Here is a 20,866-nt window from a genome sequence, read left to right as displayed (position 1 = left end):
TTAATCCTACACCTTCCATTGCACTATTTCCTCTTTACTCTCTTTTACAGTTTGTGAAGGGTGATGCCCACCTGATCTTCTGCAATGTAAATCTGTCTTGTAAGGAGTTAGAACCCTGCTTTTCAGGAAGAACTACTATACCTCTACAGGCTATTAATCATGTACTCATGCCCGTCATGTTTATTATGCCATCTGACAGCTTGCCTTTTAAGGTTACTGCCCCCCTTCTTTATATCAATTAGCTATCTACATCAGTTAGGTGTACACACAACCGATAATATGTCACAGTAATAGACTACATGTAAAGGTTTGTAAGAATTTGCGTCATTTTCCCCTTTGCTCTCCCATCATTTCAGGAGACAGCGGCACTATGCTGTCATTTTTAGACTACGTGACATCCTAAGGCATTGTGCTCACCAGGAAGTTATTTGGTGTTCATACTTTTCTTCCCCTGGCTGATCTGGTAAATGATATAGAAATATTTCATATGTACAAAGCCAAGTATGTTGTTACTGCAGCTAAATTCTTTAGAAGGTTCCCAGTAAACAGTATATTTTTTGCACCAGGTGCACTACTTCTGCATGCTATGAGTAGATGGTGGCTGATTAGCTCTAGGATTTCCTTTGGGCTGCATGTAACCCTGAAGCTGATTTAGAACAAATAATGCCAAGAAAGGACTGTTGCTCCAATGAACACTGCCCAAATTTAACAGACAGTGCCACCTCACTACTTATTGAAGTTCACATATTTGTACTGGTGAATGAAAAGTCGTGCATTGTGGATATTCATCTCTTCTGAAACTGCATTGTTGGAATTCCCCATTTTGGCATATAAATTAACATAATCAAAATAAGCATAACAAATACAAGTTTTCCATAATGTCTATCCAATTATTTGATCCGCATTTTAAATATAGTTTAACCAGCAGTGATTTACCATTTGTAGATATTCATGAACAGCTTCTCTTGCAGAGTCTCTAAAAGCAGCACATTTGTCTAATATTATATATGTCTAACCAGCTACAGTTAAATGAACACAAGATGGGTCAGGCTGTCTTTCGTTAGCACACTTTGTACTCTAGCACACTTTGTCTAATTTTTTTTTGTGTTCTCTTTTAAGCAAAAATAAGAAATGAATATGATCAACAAACTATAAGGAGTTTCAGTCAATAGGTGTGAATTTGGCATGATACTGGAGCAGTTGTTACAAGAAGTAACAGCTGAGACTTCAATTTCTTATTTCTGTGTTTACTTGTTTTCTATTTAAATGTATTACAATTACAATTAAATTTTTGTATTACAGTTTACTACCACTGGCTAGGAGTTCACACTTTTAACACCCCCTGAATTGTGCTTTCTACATTAACCAATTCAACAAGACTCTACAAGGCTGGTTTCTGATATATTTGGCCTTTGTTGTTTCTCAGTTACACATGAATCTTGTAATTGATACCAGGGATGCACATATTTACATGCTAAAAAAATCTTAATGACTCAATTTGTTCTGTGAAGACTTGTCAACGCACATCACAAATGCACAGTGGTAAAACATTTAGACTAACAAGATAAAAATCACTTGCTAAAACTTGAAGCCTTGTCATAATAAAATATGTCCCTGTTATAGTTAGACAAAAGTCATTTTCTAACGAGGTCATCCACGTTTTCATGAGGTTGGGTTCTAGCCCAGTGTCTTTAAGTTTATCAAACTACCATCAGCACTATTGGGCAAATGTAATGGCGTCAGTTTACTTTACTAAATCTGAAATAAAGTTAAATAGCCTGTCCAGATAAATAACAAAAAAATACAAACCCTCCTCCTCCCATGAAGGAATTCTTATCTTAAGAACAATGCATGACTGTAGAGCTCTTTATGCTGTAGACATTTTAATCTTAAAAGAAAAAAAGAAAAAATGTCATCCTTTGAAAAGGTCAGACTGGCAAACTTAAGAGATAACTTTGTGTGTTAACTTGCAAAGGGGAAAGCCCAAAATTATTTCTGGAATGATTTTTCGTTTAGGTGCAAATATAATTGAAAACAAGAAGCCTATTGTTGTGTTGTTGTAATTTGGGTTTTTGCTTTCCCATACTGCTTGATAGCAATGTTTGCATTCTGTCTTAACCACTCCTGTTCAAAACCAGAACAGCAGCTGGATTGAACTTTATTTGCACTTTCTACTGCATATAATGTAGTGATGAGGAATAAGGAACATGCAGGCTTTGAGCCTAACAGGCAGGAGCTCATCTGCCTGATATTTCGTGTTTTATGTTCCAGGACAGAATGAAAAAAAAACTAGAGATTATGGTTGAATTCACTGTACCTTTAAAACCCTTCGTACAGCATGAGCTCCACCAGGCACCACGCTATTGGCTGTCAGAAACAGGGGTGAGCACAAGCAAGTTAGGACAAGACTGCTAAATGACACATGGCCAGTGATTTTCATTTGTTTATTTGATGTGGTCCAGTAACAAGATCAGCAATGGCAATTGGCAAGTCTGAAATACCCCATGATTAGAGGTCACGTTATGATATTGGCTAAAGCAGCCTGGAATTAAATTCTCAGACTAAAGGGACATCTCTAATACTAGGAAGCTGATAATTTAGTTCTATAGCTAAAACATCCTATTGATCCTGCTCCACTTTGATGAGGACAGAAAAAGTAATTACTTTATAATCATAATATGAGAGACGTTCAAAAAGTTTCTGCACATTTTTTTAAATTCTGTTTATTAAGAATTCCATCCATCCATCCATTTTCTAACCCGCTGAATCCGAACAGGGTACTGTACTTTATTTGTCTCAATGAGAACATTTAGAATTGTTAATGTAAGCAACAATCTCTCGAACTCACAGAAGATTTTCAAAAAAAGAAAAACTTTTGACTTGGCTCATTATAAAGGCGAGACCCTGTACCATTTCTTGAAACACTTGTGAATAATTTCTTGGCTACTTAGAGAATAAATATCTGTAAAGGCAATTAAATCATACATTTTACAAACAACTTGATGAATGATTACTGATTATTTCCATCACTTACTATGGACTCTGAATTACAGTAACCCGTAACAATGAAGAATTAACAGATTCATGGATTGTTAATACCATCTTGTACATGCATGTGCTCCTGAATTTTATAGCAACAACACACGTTCCTTATTTCTCTGGTTGTCATTTGTCTATTTGTATTTGGGTATTGATTGTTATTGTATAATGAAATCTTTCCACAGTTTTAGTCCCTAAGTCTGTCTTTACCTTATGTGAAATAATTGTGATGTTGGGATTAGTGCTGCTGCCTTACAATTCCAGCAAACTGAGTTAAAATCCTGCCTGACTCACTGTATGTATGGAGTTTGCATTTGCTTTCCATGTTCATAAGCTCCTTCTTCAGGTACAGAAATGTACCACTCTCGTCCAAAACAATGTAGGTTAGGTTAATCCAGTAACTTGTCTCAGTTTAAGTGAATATGGTCATTTAAATGAATGAGCCCTGTTATGGACTTGCACCTTCTCAAAGGGTTTGTATTGTAGCAATATGAGTGTCATAGTAAAAGTTTTAGTACTCTGAATAAAAATACTATTCAAGATATGCTACAATATTTAATGAACTGATCCATTCCTTAGCAAATCTTTTATAAGAGCTGATGTAGACTATTCAATTTTAACTCAACTTGTAAGCTCCAAAGTTGTTTTTCCATAGGCACAAAACTGCGAGAAAGCCATTGACAGTGCTAATGAGTGAACACATTATTGTGTGAGGTTGTTAAAAAGGTCCCCAACTGTTGGTGGGTCCATAAAGTCACATCATATATGCCTATTTCTAATTGACTATCAGTTCAAATGACTTGTTAAGTGTGAGAGAACACCCAATCCCTGGAAGTCGTAACATGTGAGAAAATTGCATAATGAATACCCACCAAGTCTAGTTCTGGATGATAGGGACTGGAGTCCATCCCAATAACATGAGATGCAAGGCTAATAATACACAGTGTTCTGTAATGTCTATGGCACTGGAATAGTTAATAGACTTTAAACCAGTTAGAATAAAATAATTTTAAAAAATCACTTACACTGTTTTGCTGTTTAAAGGTGTCAAAGTATGGTTGTGATAACAGGTATTAATGCATATCACTCACCAAGGTTTCTATCATCACACTCATAATTTGAAAAAATAATTATATGATTGCATTACCATTTACTGGGACTGCTTAAAGGGGCGTTCAAGTGGGAGGATGATGCAGAATTATTTAAGATGGATAACCTCTGTTCAGTGGGCAGCTGTTGCAGAAGTGGCTATGATATAGGAGATAAGATTAAACATTGTGAGGTTAGTTAGTTATGTGTTATCCTTCTTCCTAATAAAAAGGCTGATCAAGTTTTCTTAGTGGCAAAATGTAAATATGCGTTTTCAACATAAATTTGTATTATTTTTGTTATTATTTATTTATTAAGAATGGAGACAGTAAGAATTATTTACATTCCAGTGTAAAGCATTGAAAACCACTGCCAGAAATAAACTGGACTACCTGCAGTATATGAAAAACAACACAGACAAATCACAGTGTAGGTTTGACGGAGGAGAACACATTACTTTATACAACAAGCTAATTAGTGTTGTGTACAAAAATAAAGCACCATTATCTTTTGAAACCACCAAAGAACCTTTGAGACTGTTAACTATTACAGATTAATTCAGAAGGAGGAACTCATAAGCATCAGCCATTATGTGTAAAACTGGATAAGAGGTCACTTACAAGAAACATCATCTACTGATAATTGGCATAAAAGCATCATCAATGGTGATGACTTGGCCTGACTGGTAAAGATTTTATTCTTTGGAATATATATTAATGGTATTTGTTTAAATATAAACTTTATGAAATCTTAAGCTAACATAAGAAAATAAAGGATAGCTAATACTGGGAGAACTGTAGAAACGTTTCTGTAAAAACTGGAAAAATCACAAATTGGATACCTAAAAAACACCAAGGCAGGCCAGATGAGTGCAGTATGATATAAAAATTGCATTTATTTATACACAAAATGAGTGGTGCTGGGATTTACAAGGGATTTTCTTTTAAATATATAGATATATGTGTTAAAATAAAATTAGATGTGAGTAAAAAGAAGTAAAAAAAGATATGGGGTACAGATTTGTTGATTATTAAATTGACCAAATATTGACAAAGTCTTGGGTACTGTATGCAGTTAAGTTCATCATGCTATGAAAAGATGTGTTAGCCATACAAGAGAAAAAATTTGCAACTGTGAACTGAAAAATTTGTCTTAGTATGACAAGCTATGGAAACTGAATCTTTTTAAATCTGGCCCACAAAGTCTACATGAGGCTTGATTCAGACCTTCAGACTTCTTGAAAGGTAATAACTCACCCCCAGATTTTTTATTGTAGGTTACTTGCCTGCTGTGTTCTGTAGTGATGACAGAAACACATTTAATCTCATATTTTCATAGATAACAATGTTTATGATAGAATATCAGTCTTTGATGACAAAAGTTGGACCACAGCAAACAATGTGGAAAAAATGTTCAAGGGAAAAAAATAATTTGAATATTGCTGTAAATCATATAACAGTTTGCATTAAGCAAGTTGAGACTAGGTTGCTTCTAATTCATTTTTAATTGCTAACACTTCTTAACGTATATTCTTATTTTAATGTATATTAATGTATCTCAAATAGTATCATTCTTTACTAGGGCATGTTTAGGTCCAAATTAAGTAAAAGAAACAGCACAAACACACACACAGCACACCTGCATTATATATTATCGGCATTATATATTTACAGCACTTCAGAATTCTTTTTTTAAGGTAGATTAGAATGGATAGTGTGTTTGTATAATCTAAAATACTACATATTTTATACAAAAGATATAATCACTTTCCAACAAAAAGGGACTCTAGCTCGCCCTAGGTTGTGCTCAAATTTAAATCAGCAAAACCCCATGTCTGTTACATCTTTTCCCACTCACAGAGCTGCCCTCTTCTACCCACACATATTCAAACACATTCCTGCTGTATACTGTAAAAGGATTTGTCAATGAGCTTAGGTTTGGTTAATTTTTACTTTTATTTTAATCTAATCTACATTTTGATGTCACATTTTTGACAGATTTACACATTTAAAGCATCAAAACACTAATTCTAATTTAAGTCTGAATGTATACAAAATATTCTCCAACCTTGGTGCTCAGACACAAAGCATCCTTGGAATATCCATCCATTTTCCAACCCGCTGAATCTGAACACAGGGTCCTGCTGGAGCCAATCCCAGCCAACACAGGGCACAAGGCAGGAACCAATCCCAGGCAGGGTGCCAACCCACCGCAGGACACACACAAACACCAAGCACACACTAGGGCCAATTTAGAATCGTCAATCCACCTAACTTTCATGTCTTTGGACTGTGGGAGGAAACCCATGCAGACACGGGGAGAACATGCAAACTCCACGCAGGGAGGACCCGTGAAGCAAACCAGGGACTCCTAACTGCGAGGCAGCGGCGCTACCACTGCGCCACCGTGCTGCCCCTTCCTTGAAATATCACACATTTATTATAGTTTTAAAACATTAGAAAACTATTGGTTTACAGTTATTTCATGGGAGCTATCACTTTTTTTTTTTATAAACGTTATCTTAAAATTAAGAGGTTTACACACTTTGCTCAAAACATTTTTGATGACTTCAGTTGTAACTTCAATTTCATTTTTCAGATAACTTGTTCAAAACAGAAGTAGATTGGGTTAAAATATGTACAGTATTATTTTTTTGAAATTCTCTATTTTTTTTATCAACAAAGCAATACATTTTTAAACAAAGTAGTCATTAATGAATTAATCAGCTAATTAATTAGATTTATAAAATGCTTTTCTACCAGCTCAAAGCTCTTTACATAGACAATAGGGAGCCACTTCAGCCACCACCAATGGGTGGCATCCACCAGGATGATGCAGTATGTTCACCAGACATTAGCTACTAGGTAGTAAAACGGTGAGAGAGATAGTTAGCCAGTAAGGCACAAAAGATGCTTAGGGGGCCACAATGGACAAGGTCATAGTGGGCAGTTTATCTAGGACATCGGGAAATACCCACTCTTTACAAAAGATGCCCTGGGGTCATTTATGACAGGACCTCAGTATTACTTCTTACCCTAAGGATGCACAATGTTTACAGCACAGTGCCCCCGTCATTACAGAGAGGCATTAGGATCCACACACAGACTGTAGGGTAGGCAATACTACAGTATTGGCCTCACTAACATGTCTTTCAGCAGCAACCCAAGCTTTCCAAGACAGTCTCCCATGCAAGTACTTGCCAGGATCAGATATGCTTAGCTTCAGGTGGATTACCTGTTCTGAAGTGCAGCTGGTATGGCTGCTGGCTGCAGATGGTGTGGCTATTCCTTATTACTGTTCCATCCCAACTCCAGAGAACTGGTGTGAATTCCAGTCTGTGCCCTTCTGTTTCTGTGTCCAGGTTTTCAAATTAGGTTAACGTGTAGCTGAGAACGAAACTGTCATGAGTGAGAGTGAGTATGCATTTGAATGGGTTGCCGCTTCCTCCCAGGCTTAGGCAGTGGCTTCTTGTGCCCGTATACTTTATAGGTACTGTAAGTTAAAAAAAAAATAGATGGATGGAGAAGAAGTTCACCAGAAGGCGATAACCAATCTTTGCTTATACCATATTGACCTGTTTGCAACAAGTAAGCTCTGATGTGGATTTTATTTTTTTATAATCCGACCATGATAATAGATCTGCTATCAATAAAAGTAACCAGAGTATTGAGAAAGTTTTGTGAATCATCATTTTTAAAATGATTAACTCACAAACAAAATCACATTAAAATGAACGTTGGCTGTGATTTAGGCCAGTAATGTTTTTGAATAGCGCTTTTATATAATGTAATAAAATGTATTGATAAATTTACTTTTTGATAATTGTTTCTGAAATTATATTTTTTTTATAAAAAGAGCAAACTAGACTCTTAGAGTGAGTTTTTTGAGCACCCCATGCTAATCTAAACATCGCATTTTTGAACACCAGGACAAGATAAAGCTAAACATCAAAATCCGCAATGTCCATTAGTTAGTTAGCTGTCCTTTTGGTACCAGAGTTTATAGTACAGTATGTAGAGAGATAAAGTGTCACTTGACTTTTTTTTTCTCAGTTTTGGTAGCTTCAGGATTACCTTGCTATTTTCCTTTATCATTTTATGTCATCTGAATTTCCTGAGATACAATCTGGATTTATGGCAGAGTTCATCTGCTTCCCTGACCTAGCCTTTTTTTTTAGTCTTGCCTTTACTGAGACAAGGATATCAACTACCTGTCATTCATTTAGTACAATAAACTCAAGAAAACTGTTTTTAACTTCCCCCACTTCACCTGTAAACTACTAAGCACTTGCCCATCCCATTTCTTCACTGTGACACAGCCAAGATGACATAGCGATCCTTATCTAAAAATGCAGAATTAAATAAACTTCACATTCCACCACGGTTTTCTATCTAATCTTTTCTTCAATCAGTTGGCACTGATGCTGCACAGTCAAAACAGCCAAAGCAGCCTTGCTGCAGACTGAATGAAGATCACGACTGGGATCGCTATGAAAAACGATTACTAGTAATTATCAACATTGCTACAGTTTCGAAACAGAAGCTACTCACCTGCTAGGGCTTGTTCGCGTCTCTCTTCTAGTCACAGATGAAACATACTTGTGCTTCCCCACCGATGACGCTCTGCAGCACTACAGGGCTCTTGTTCCCAGCGTCCCCTAGCACACTTGAAGCTTTAGCATCATTCCTCTTCTCTTATAATTCTGAGATATTAGAAAATAGCTGGCTAAACCACGTCATCTCTGCCAAATGCTCCTGTTTAGTTTTGATTGTTGAACTAAAACTACTTAAATAAGGGTCAAACATCATGTACTGTCTCACCCTGGGGCATCTGACCAGGACATTTCCAGCTGAGAAGATTACAAAAAACCCAGAAGGTGAGCTGTTAGGCCACAGATGGAAAATAATTAACAATGGGGTCTACTTTGTGACTGACTTTAGAGGGTGCACTCTGTTATGACCTGAGGCTGGCCAATCTGCAATATTACCATGTTGTGGTTTAACCTGCACCTATGAGGATTTTGTCAGGACCGGAATAAGTGAAAATATTGTCTCCCTGTATGGAAACCTATGGGATTTCATCAGAATCCTAGAAGGCAGCAAATGGGCCCAACCAGTGAGAGATAGCTTTCTGCTGACAACTTAGAGCGGGATATGCAACACATGCCAAAGATGTGTGATAGAGAATAAGACCATGGATTACAGGTAGGTATGCCATATAGACTGGTACATATAATAAACTGCCATGCTAGAGGTTAGGTATCATTTAACTCCCTTAATGATTGTGCATTGCCTCAAACTGATTCTGCTTGCATCTTTGCTTGTTCTTAGCAGGACTTAGACTGATGTTTCTCATTCAGAAATTAATAACTGAGTGGCTTATACTTCATTATGATTTTAGTAGCTGGTCAAGATATCACACTAAAAATACTTGCCAATATATTAGGTTAGATAAGATATAGTGGTAGAAGGCAGGGGTTGGCTGGCATCCCAGCTAGGAAGGACGATTGCTTACCTGGCCAGGAAACCCTCATGGTGAAAGGAGAACTTTGGTGAGTGGGTGTCCTGGCTGGGATGGTTGGTGTTACCTTTCCCAGTCAGGAGGATTTACAGCAATCGAAGCACAGGTGGTCACTGTCTCCCAAGGCTGTGTGTTTTCCAGTCACACTTGGTGGCAGCATAATTGGGATAGTTCTCTGGCATAGATCCTGTTTGGACACCCTCAGAGCTTCATGGGTGTGATAATTCTAGAGGGCAGCACTGCTGGGGTGCTTAAAGGTCATTACTTCTGTGCCCTCTAGCGGCGACAATATCTATTTCACGGGGTTAATACAATTAATAATAATAATAATAAATAATTCTTTACATTTATATAGCGCTTTTTGATCTTACTACATGTAATGTGACTGTGACCCTGTTCTTAATTTAAGTTTCTGGAGAGGTGTAAATATTAGTCAAAAAATGTTTGTTCTCATTATAATTTAGTATAACGTGTATAACTAACATAAAAAAGAAATTATCACATAATCATGATCCTATTGGTAAGTAGTGTTCTGATATCTTTCAGGTAAGGGAGACAGAAGTTTTGAGGTAAGGTTTTATACTTGACTAGCTGTGTAAGCCGTGCTTACTAGAAGCTATTGAAATTGTCAGAAAAAAAGTTAAAATGTAGAGATGTCAGGCAATTGAAAGGAACTATTCTGAGCATCTCTCTCCTAGGAGGTTTCATTTTGCTGACGTGCTCGCATCGCTTGTGTATTAGCAGCCAAATGACTTTGTCCTTCTTTGGAGGTTTGGTTTTGCTGATGTGCTTCCCTCGCTTGTGTATTAGCAGCTAAGCGATGAAGCAGATCAACAAATCTTAACATTGTTGGAAATCTTATTTTTCCTCATAGGTGAAAAAGTCCACATTTATTTTATTTTTGCATTTTAAAGAAATTTACCTGGTTCATGTAGCAGGCAGAGATCTGGGTTTGTTTTTATTTAAATGGAGTTCTGTAACAATCAAAGAGATGCATGCTATAAGAAATTATTGACCTTAAATTGTTTTTTTGGGTGTGGGTATACATGTAAGTGTGTTCTTTAATGGACTGGCATTAGGACATGATTCTTGATTTGCACCTGTTGCTGCTGGGATTAGCTCCAGCACCTTGGAGTTGAAAAAGATGGATCAGGGAGATTGAAGGATATGTGGGCTCTGATAGTGAAACATATGCAAAATTCTAGGATGTTATAGAACAATGTAAGAGCAACTAAGTTCAAATGTTCTAACTCAGGAGATTATACCAATGGAGGCAGACAGTATAGTAAACAAATTTTAAGTAGTATAAATACCAGCATGATGATTAACTTATATCACTAGACTTGTATACTGTGGAAAGCATAAAATGAAAATTAGGTTTAATTAGAAATGGTATTATTTAACGTTCAGTAAACTACATATACAGTATACAGTATTCAGAGCTTTCACTTTTGAAACATGTTGCAGCCTTCTGGTAAAATTGTTCAAATATATTTTCTACACACATCAAGTAACACTCAATACCCCAGAATGACAAAGTGATCACAGGATTTTAGACTTTTTTGCAAATGTATTAAAAATAAAAATTTGTAATATCACATTGACACAAGTATTCAAACCCGTTTTTATGACACTTGAAATTTGTCTCTGGTGAATCTCATTCTGTTGATCATTGTTGAGAGGTTTCTACACCTTGGTCGGAGTCTACTTGTGGTCAATTCAATTGAGCTCACATGATTAGGAAAGGCACACAGTTGGTTGTCTGTATGAGGTCACTCAGTTAACAATATGTATCAGAGTAAAAACAAGCCATGAGCTCAATGGGATTGCCTACAGAGCTTAGAGACAGGATTGTGTCAAGGCTGATCCAGGAAAAGCTGAAAAAAATTCTGCAGCATTGAAGATTCTCAGGAACACAGTGGCCTCCATAATTCTTAAAAGGAAAAAGTTTGGAACAACCATGACTCATCCTAGTGCTAGCCACCCATCCAAAATGAGCAATCATAGCAGAAGGGCATTTGTTTAAGAGGTGACCAAGTGTCCAATTGTCACTTTGGCTGAGCTCCAGAAACTTGTGTGGAGATGGGAGAAACTTAAATTAGGACAACCATCACTCCACTGATCTGGGCTTTATGACAGACTGGCCACACAGAAAACTCTCCTCCATAAAAGACACATGGAAGCCCGCTTGGAGTTTGAAAAGACACCTAAAGGATACTTGGACTGTGAGATACAAAATTTTATGATCATATGAAGCCAAGATTAGCATCCTGCCTGGAGGAAGCTAAGCACAGCTCATCACCTAGGCAATACCATTCCAATTGTAAGGCATGATGGCATGCTATGGAGTTCATTTTCAGAGCAGGACCGGTAGACTAGACAGGTTAAGAGAAAGCTGAACTGTGTAAAGTACAGAGATATCCTTAATGAAAAGCTGCTCCAGAGTGCCCTGGACCTCAGACTGGTCTAAAGGTTTGCCTTCTAGTAGGACAATGACCCTAAGCACAAAGGAAAGACAAAACAGGAGTGGCTTAGGGACAACTCTGAAAATGTCCTTGAGTAGCTCAGCCAGAACCTGGACTTGAAGTTAGTCGAAACATCTCTGGAGAGACCTGAAAATAGCTGCCCACCAACAGTCTCTATACAACCTGACAGAACTTGAGAGAATCTACAGTGAACACTGGCAGAAAATCCTCAAATCCAAGTGTGCAAAGTTTTTTTTTGCTTCATACCCAAGAAAATTCCAGGCAGTAATGGCTGCCAAAGATGTGTCAACGAAGTACAGAGTAAACAGTCTGGATAATTGTGTCAATATGATATTTTAGGTTATTATTTTCAATAAATTTGTGAAAAATTCTAAAATCCTGTTTTGACTTCGTCATTCTGGGGCATTGAGTTTTGCTTAAATAGAGCAAACCTGAATTTAAATGGTTTTAGCACAAGTCTGAAACATAATAAGCTATTTAAAAATGAAGGGGTCTGAATACTTTCTGAATCTGTTGTACCTTTGCTGTTAATTGGTTATATGTGTAACTCAGTCTAGACTGGCATTGTGGCCTGAAGGCTAAGACACAGGAACCCACAAAGTTACCAGTTCAATCCCAACCACTCGGACCCTGAGTGTGCTAATTAACCTCTTTGTAATTCAATTGTAGGATTATGGAAAAAATGTATCCTTTCTGGTATGTAATATAGAAAGGTGTAATTGTAAATTAACCTTTGTTTTCTTTATTGCAACCATGCCATCGTGGTGTCTATTGAAATCAAAGACAGAGAGAAGTAGGGGGATGCTACAGTTTAACACAGTGGTGTCAAACTTTAGTCCTGCAGGTTTTCAATTTAACCCTATGCTTAATTTGTGACCAGTTTTTGCTATACATTCCTTTTAATTGACTTTTTTTTTATGATTTGTTCCTATGAATTGCTTCATTTCTTTCCTTAAATGGTACCCAACCAGAAGTGAAATGTGAATTGAGTGAGCCAACTAAGCAGCTAAATCAGGGCCTTCAACTCCAACCAGCTGCTTAATTAGGCACCGAGTCTTGTTGTTAATTAAACCCACTCTTTAATTCCATGGCCTGTTGCTTCAAATTGTTGATTTTCTCTTTCCTCTTTTGGCGACCTGAGCAGATTAACATTCCTGAGACCTTCATCTTTCTTTATTTTCATATACTCTATAATGGACACAGTTAGCTGATCATGTTTTGGCTCCTTTTATAATTCATTATTGTTTGGCTGCTAATTAAAGAATAAGAAACAATTAAGGGCTCAGTGTCTTCAAGAGCAAGTCAATTAAAATGAACTCAAAAGAAGTTAATTATCAGCAAAAACAGGTCACTAATTAAGAAAAGAGTTAGAATGAAAACCTGCAGCCACAAACTTAAAGACCATTGTTTTCTACTTTAATGTCCTTTATTTTTCCTGCCATGCAAAAACAGTTTTGATAGGCATGAGTTAGTTTGGATTTAATGTTATTTACTGCAGTTCAGCTTTTTCCATTACTGGTTTGCAGGGAGCCAGAGACCACCATGATGGCATCCAACACAAAGCAGAACTACTATCAGACAGGACTATTAATAATTAAGTAATTTAAACTAAATTAGAACATTAGAATAATCTAGATGAGATTAGGCAATTCAGCCCAACAACGCTCACATGCACTATTAACATAATTCTTCCAAAATAACATCAAGCCTAGTTGTAAAGGTCCCCAAAGTTCAACTGTCTACCACAATATTTGGTAACTTATTCCAGGTTTCTGTAGTTTTCTGAGTGAAGATAAACTTCCTAATGTTTGTGTGAAATTTACTCTTAACAAGTTTACCAACTGTATCCCCATATTTTTGCTGAGCTCATTTTGAAGTAGCAGTTTTGATGCATTGTACTAATTCCCTTCATAATTTTAAACCCTTTGATCTGGACTGAACTGGAATCAGCCTATCTCTTCTCTTTTTGTAGCCTAGAAACCAGGGGCCTCATGTATAACGCCGTGCGTAGAACTCGCACTATAACATGGCGTAAGCACAAAAGCCGTACTCCAACTTCCACGTTCTTCCGCTACATAAATCCCGATCAGCGTGAAAACTAACGCTCGTGCACATGCTTTATGTAACACCCCAACTCCACCCAGAATTACGCCTCTTTGAATATGCAAATGAATATAAATCGCCCTTAAGCGCAGCCTTCTGTGAAAAGACAATGGGAAAAGCACGGGGGGAAATATAAGAATTTCAGCTAATACCAAGTGGAGGCGAAGGAAAAACATACTATTTGTTCAAATAAACCGTGGTAAAATCAACAAAAGGAAGTTGATCGAGTGACATAGCGTGTGGGAGGAACTTGAAAGCTCACATTCACAAAATCGCCGTGAAAAGCCGAGTTGTAGTCCACTGTCTGAGTGTCATATGAAAGCTTATTAGGGTACAGAGAAAAAAAGGCACACAGTGGGGAAAAAGCACGAAATGTCAACTTCAATCTCGATATTTCCACTTTAATCACGTATTTATTTTGTCATTTAAGTAGAACATCATAAACTTCATCTTAAAATCATTTAATTAACCAGTTTCTCAAATCACATCGTAATTAAAGCAGCGCGTTAAATGCTTTGTTTTGTATTTGATCTTCTATGTGCCTATGTGTGTGAATCACTACTTGCCTTTTAAACTGGCTCTCTTCCTCCAACTGGACACAGAATCCATTACATTCGTGATATTACAGCGCTCTGAATAACTAAAATACTGAGATGTATACGTGATATCATTTTCATGATGATAGGAGTTAAAGCACGTTATTAAACATGGGTTTCATTTCGATGAAATAATTTATTGCAGCAGTATCAGGGGCAGCTCTAGGCTTGTGGTGGCACTGGGCAGAGGAAGAATCGGTGGCTCCTTCGCCCGCCCGTCAGTAAGGTAGCTTATGCATGGTGGATGGCCACGTCCGTTGCAGACACTGAATAGCCGCCTCGTGCTCATGACACAAGCATTTAACTTTTTCCGAAATTTGTCTCTGCGTTTTTAGCTGTGTTGTTATTTTATCTTTCTGTTTTATATTCAATATATATTGGCGTAGCCGCCACTGCAATCAGTGCTTTTCTTTCCCTAAGTAACCGATCGCCACACAATCAGCTCTGTAATAGAAGTTAAGCCATCTGTAAGCTTAGCGCCGATTCTTCAAAACGTTTAAAGAACATTGAAATATCTTCGTAGTACATGTTTAATTATTCTATCCTTCACGACACTCCCAGTGAAGAATATAGATTACTTAAATGAAGTTAAAGTTTTATCTGTATAATTTAACAAACATATTTTGCTGCATTTCACCTTAAAAATGATATCGTCATCATATGTAAATACGCACTTTATAAAGTGGCTCAGGTTGTGCGATATTATAACTGTAGTGCAAGTTTACAGTGGGGTGATTGTACTTATAAGTACAGATAGTTCTACAAGGTGCAATTGATTGAGTGCATTTAAAGTCCTTGGAATGAAACTGTTTCTGAACCGCGAGGTCTGTACAGGAAAGGCTTTGAAACGTTTTGCCGTGGCAGAGACAGCGTGTCCTTAATGCCGTATACCGATAATTCTCTTTCCGATCAGCTGCTGCTGTGATTCACACTCATATACAGTGATATAAATACTCTGAGTGGTGCAGTGAGAGTAATATGGAAAAAGATGATTCCGCTGTGGCAACTCCTAACGGGAGGAGCTGAAAGAAGAAGAAGAAGAAGAGAGTAACAACGCTAAAGCAGTTATGGTATTTGGAATACAATGGCTATTCCCTGGAACATTATATTGTTACAAGTTAATTACAATCAGATGCATTACACTAATAAACAATATGCGGTTAGTTTCAGTGTATTTATAAAGCCATGTCATGAAAATAATGAGTAATCACACAGGAACAGTAGCATTGCTTTGACGTTGGGTGCCGCCAGTCTGCAAAACCGAGCGGAGAACTTGCGTACGACAAGGCATGAGGTACCGTGGAAAAGTGCGTGGCTTTACGCCAAGTGTAGGTTTTATACATCGTGATTTGAACGTGGAAAAGTTCTTACGCAACATTTCTGTGCGTACGCACCGTTTATACATGAGGCCCCAGAACTGTACACAGTACTCCAAATGAGATCTAACCAGTGTGTTATAAAGTTTGAGCACAACTTCCTTTGACTTGCACATTGTGCTACTGTATTTAATATGATGTATAAAATATTATTTTTTATTTGATAATTATTTAAGTTACATTAAAAAGTGAATATGAGTGAATATATCCATCCATTTACAAAGCCAAGATATCCAGCTGTTATCTAGCCTGGCAATGCTGAACAGGGCATTAGTTCATTGTAAGTCACATTTACACAGTAATAGTTTAGAAATGAATGTCAACCTGAAATACATGTCTTTGGGATGTGAATGAAAAACCATTCAGACATGAAGAAATTGTGCAAACTCAACATAGGCAGTGACCAGTTTAGGATTGAAGACCGGACACTGGGGCTAATAGATTGTAGCACTAACCTCTGTTCCATAATTCTGCCATACCCATTAATGCTGCCATACCCATGCTGAAATTTAACATAATATATTGCTACTAGTAAATACTTCTCTAATGTAGTTTGTGTTTTCCCAGTTGTGCTGAAAACTTATTGCTCTTTAATTTGAGTTGTGCCACATTGTTATTTCCTGCTCAGCTCTTCTTGGGTACTTGTATTCATAAGAATTTCCTGACATATTTGATTTGATATTTTTATGACTGTGTGCAACTGTATTGCCTAGAGCAGTGATGGCGAACCATTTAGAAACCAAGTGCCCAAACTGCAATCCAAAACCCACTTATTTATCGCAAAGTGCCAACATAGCAATTTAACCTGAATACCACCTAAAACTGAACACCAGCATAACCAAGGAGCTGGTGGTGGATTTTAGGAGGCCCAGGCCCCTCATGGACCCCGTGATCATCAGAGGTGAGTGTGTGCAGAGGGTACAGACCTATAAATGCTGGGAGTGCAGCTGGATGATAAATTGGACTGAACTGCCAATACTGATGCTCTGTCTGTCTATCTATCTATTGAGCTTTTAGTTTAGAAAAGCAACTCATACATTAACATCTTTTGTCTTAAAAGAAAAACATAATAACAGAGCTTTCAATGATACAAACAACTTTTTGTTGAAAGGTAAAAGTTTGCATTCGGTATGCTTTTGAACAATTAATGTGCTTTTTGCTGTTGTATGCATGCTGATAATTTGTCTAACCTTGGCTCATACTTTGTAAGTTTGAGAGCAACACATGCAGCACTCAGGTCATCTGTTAGTCTGTTTCTGGTGTCAGATTTGATTTAATTCAAAGCTGAAAACAGCTGCGCACAAGCATAAGATGTTCCAAACAAGTAAGTAAGGAAAGCAATTTCAAGTGCCTTGATTTACTTAAGATTATTTGGCAGAGAATTCCACACTTTAAGGATTTCATTTTCATAACTAACTGTGCTGTCCTTTGTCATCCCTTCGATCCTCTCAAGTGTTTACCGCAGGTCTTCCTATTAAGCTCCGCCCCCAAAGCTTCCATTATATATTACGGGGTCGTAGATCAGGTGTGGCGATTATCAACTCCCAGCAATAATTACAGATGCGGACGACTCCTCACCTGTGCGCTTAAGCGAGGACTGCCCGCATCACAAAGCTCCGGAAACCGCTCCGCCACTCTACCATAACCCCTTTAAGCTGAGTGCGGCAATTATCTGTTAAAACTGGCCTTTTCAATTTTGAGCTGTGGACCCGCTATACCACATCCCCTCCAACCCTACCACGGGAATCACAGACTCAAAAGGCTCCAGTCCGTGCCGCACCCTCAAGCAGCATGTGTGCCGCCCACCTTACCCCAGACAGGAGAGGAAGGAAGCGCTCCCATTGGGCTGCTGGGCAGAGGGGCGGGTGATGTGAGAAAAGTCCTCCCGCGCGTGAAGAGGGGGAGCGGTGAGGGGAGCAGCCCGGCTCCGCATTCCTCTGGCTTTATAGTAACGAACTCTGTGCTCGAGGCGACGGCGCGCGTGCCCACTGAGAGGGCTCTGAGTGCCCCCTTTGGCACGCGTTGCATAGGTTCGCCACCACTGGCCTAGAGGTTTCGGTGATAAACAAAGTCTCCAGTTCAGTCCCAACAGTGACTAACTGTATGACCGGAAGTGAGATACTGTACATAGTTTAGCATTATAGAAACAGGGAAACCATTTTATTATGCACTTGTAATTTTTAAGTTACTTTGAATAAAACCTACAGCTAAATCTAATATAAATGTGTATATTTACAAGGAAATAAACTGTCAAGTAGATTATCAGGTAACCACCGCTGAGTACAAAGGTCAACCTGGTTAAAAAATACATTCATCAGGGTCTGTAATTTACTGAATTAATCCACCCATGAATTCATCCCATTATCAAACTGGCTTAACCAGAGCATACTCTGGCAGTAGTGACTACAAGGTATCCAACTATCTATTCATTGCCAAAAAACTGAGTAATGCAATGAGATGCATATTTAAAGATCTTTCATTTGGCAGGGACAGTGAACAGTTCCTAATACAGTATAAGAAACATATGTAACATCTTCAATTGTACAATATAAACTTCATTGTAATACGCATGATAAAAACAAGAACCCAAAAAGCCAGGTATAGCTTGCTACAAGGTGATGTAAATAAGAAAGAGACAGGCAACAGGTCCTAAGGCAGGCCCTAATGTAGCCTACCTAGTTCTGCAGTAGCAGAAAGGAACCTGGCCAGCATGCGCTAAACCTAGCAGTAGCCAAAGACTTGGTCTAACTGTCTGTGAGGCCTGCAGTGAAGGCTATTCTTATTCACTGCGCAATACAGATGCTGCATTCACATGCTCTCAGCCTACCTGGAGCTCTGAGTTGTAACATTTCCCATTTCCAGTTAAGCACATTTATGTGGGTTTCCAGTCAGGCTATTCGGAAAAATGCAATGCCAGTGTTGATTTGTTGCTTGATCTGCAAAGAAAAAAAGCAAAGTTAAACAGCATTTTTCATGGAAATAAAGAACAAACTAAACATGTTAAATGTGTATTTCTTTGCTCCAAATGAGATTCAAGCAAAAGATGTCATTTTTGGCTTACCAGGTTATGTTTTATTTTATACAATTGACTACATTGCAAAGACACCTAAAGGACACTCAGACTGATTTATTTGGAATTTCCATCTTGGCCATTCGTGTTTACTGTGTGTCTGAGAGCATGTGAATGCAAGCAAAAACTACAAGATAATTTGTCATCAATCTCAGACACTCCTTGTTGGAGCAGTGTACAAAACTTAATACAGATAGACATCAGACAAAGTTAATAAGTAAGGTCAGGCTTTAGCAGAGATGCTATTGTCAAATGTGAATTTGCACAATAATCATGTATTACAGTTAATAGAAATGATTTGGCATATGGACCATTTAAAACCTCTTTATTGACAATATTTTTGTATCCTTTGAACAGTTAGCTTCAAGCGCATTATTTTAACTCTGTAGGTTAGAAACTTTGCTCACAGAATCTCCTGAACTGCTTTTGTCTTCTATTGGTGTTCATGGCCAGAACGATATAGACAGCAGTTCTAAACTGTCTCAACTTACCCCAAAGAGGATAACATAATAAAATGTTGAAAAATGGACCTGTGATGTTTATGTTGTGTTCCCTGGCTTATGCTTGTTTTCTTTTTCTTCATCTTCGTTGTTGGCTGTAAAGTATTATTTTTTCAGGTATTTATCCATTTTTGTTAATATTGTTCTGTTTATTTATTACCTAAGTATGACATATTCTCCTCTGTTCCTTGTATTTCGTGAGTGTAACTCAAAGAGGCAGAGCCTCCCTGATGTCACAACTGAAGTTCCGCCCTCTGGCTATATTGTGAGGCTGGGGAGCAGATCCTTCAGTGGTCCGTTATTGTTTAGAGTGTGAAATCCATTGTGACGATTAATTTTCCTGTAATGGATTTTATGCTTTTGTTTCAGGATTATTCTTAGGGATTGCTGATTATAATTGGTTTGCTTTAGGTTGCCTGTTTTAGGCCAACCCTTTTTGCCTTATTTTTTATCATTTTTTATACTTTTTTGATCTTTCAATTAAATTCTTTTTTATACAGGTACTTTGTGGACTTGTTTCTCAAGCAAAATGTTTTCATGATTTTCTATTCTGTTGAGAGGATTTTTGGTATATTTTGGGACATTTAAAGTACTTTCAACTTTAAATGCCTATTCCTCATTTTTTGCCTGCATAGGCTGAAGCTTAGCATAAGAGTTTGGGCTCAGACTGCATGGGTTGAGGCCTGTCTTAAGGCTGGTCAGTGAAGACTATAGCCTGATTGTGTGGGTATTTTGGAGGCCTCACACCCTTTTGTTATTTTTATCCACTGAATCATAACAAGGCCTTTTAAACAGGATCATTTATTTATTTAGTCTATCTTTATTTTCTGTAAGTGGAAATTTTGCTTAGATCTAGCCAGCAACATACACAAGCACAATCCTACATAAATACATAAAATAAAAATTGATCACATATACAAATTAAGTTTGACCTTTTTAAAAGTTTTATTACAGTCAATATAACTATTTCCACTTTTATTTGTTTTAAATTTTATCAGTAAGTATCACCTCCTAGAAGGTAAGATTTGGAAACAGCTATTCAAGCAGTGTGTCTGAACTTTTATAATCTTACCTGCTTTTCGTTTTG

Source organism: Polypterus senegalus, chromosome 17, assembly GCF_016835505.1.
Source record: "Polypterus senegalus isolate Bchr_013 chromosome 17, ASM1683550v1, whole genome shotgun sequence".
Taxonomy (NCBI): domain Eukaryota; kingdom Metazoa; phylum Chordata; class Cladistia; order Polypteriformes; family Polypteridae; genus Polypterus; species Polypterus senegalus.
The sequence above is the reverse complement of the archived record's forward strand: the minus strand, read 5'-3'. Positions refer to the sequence as shown.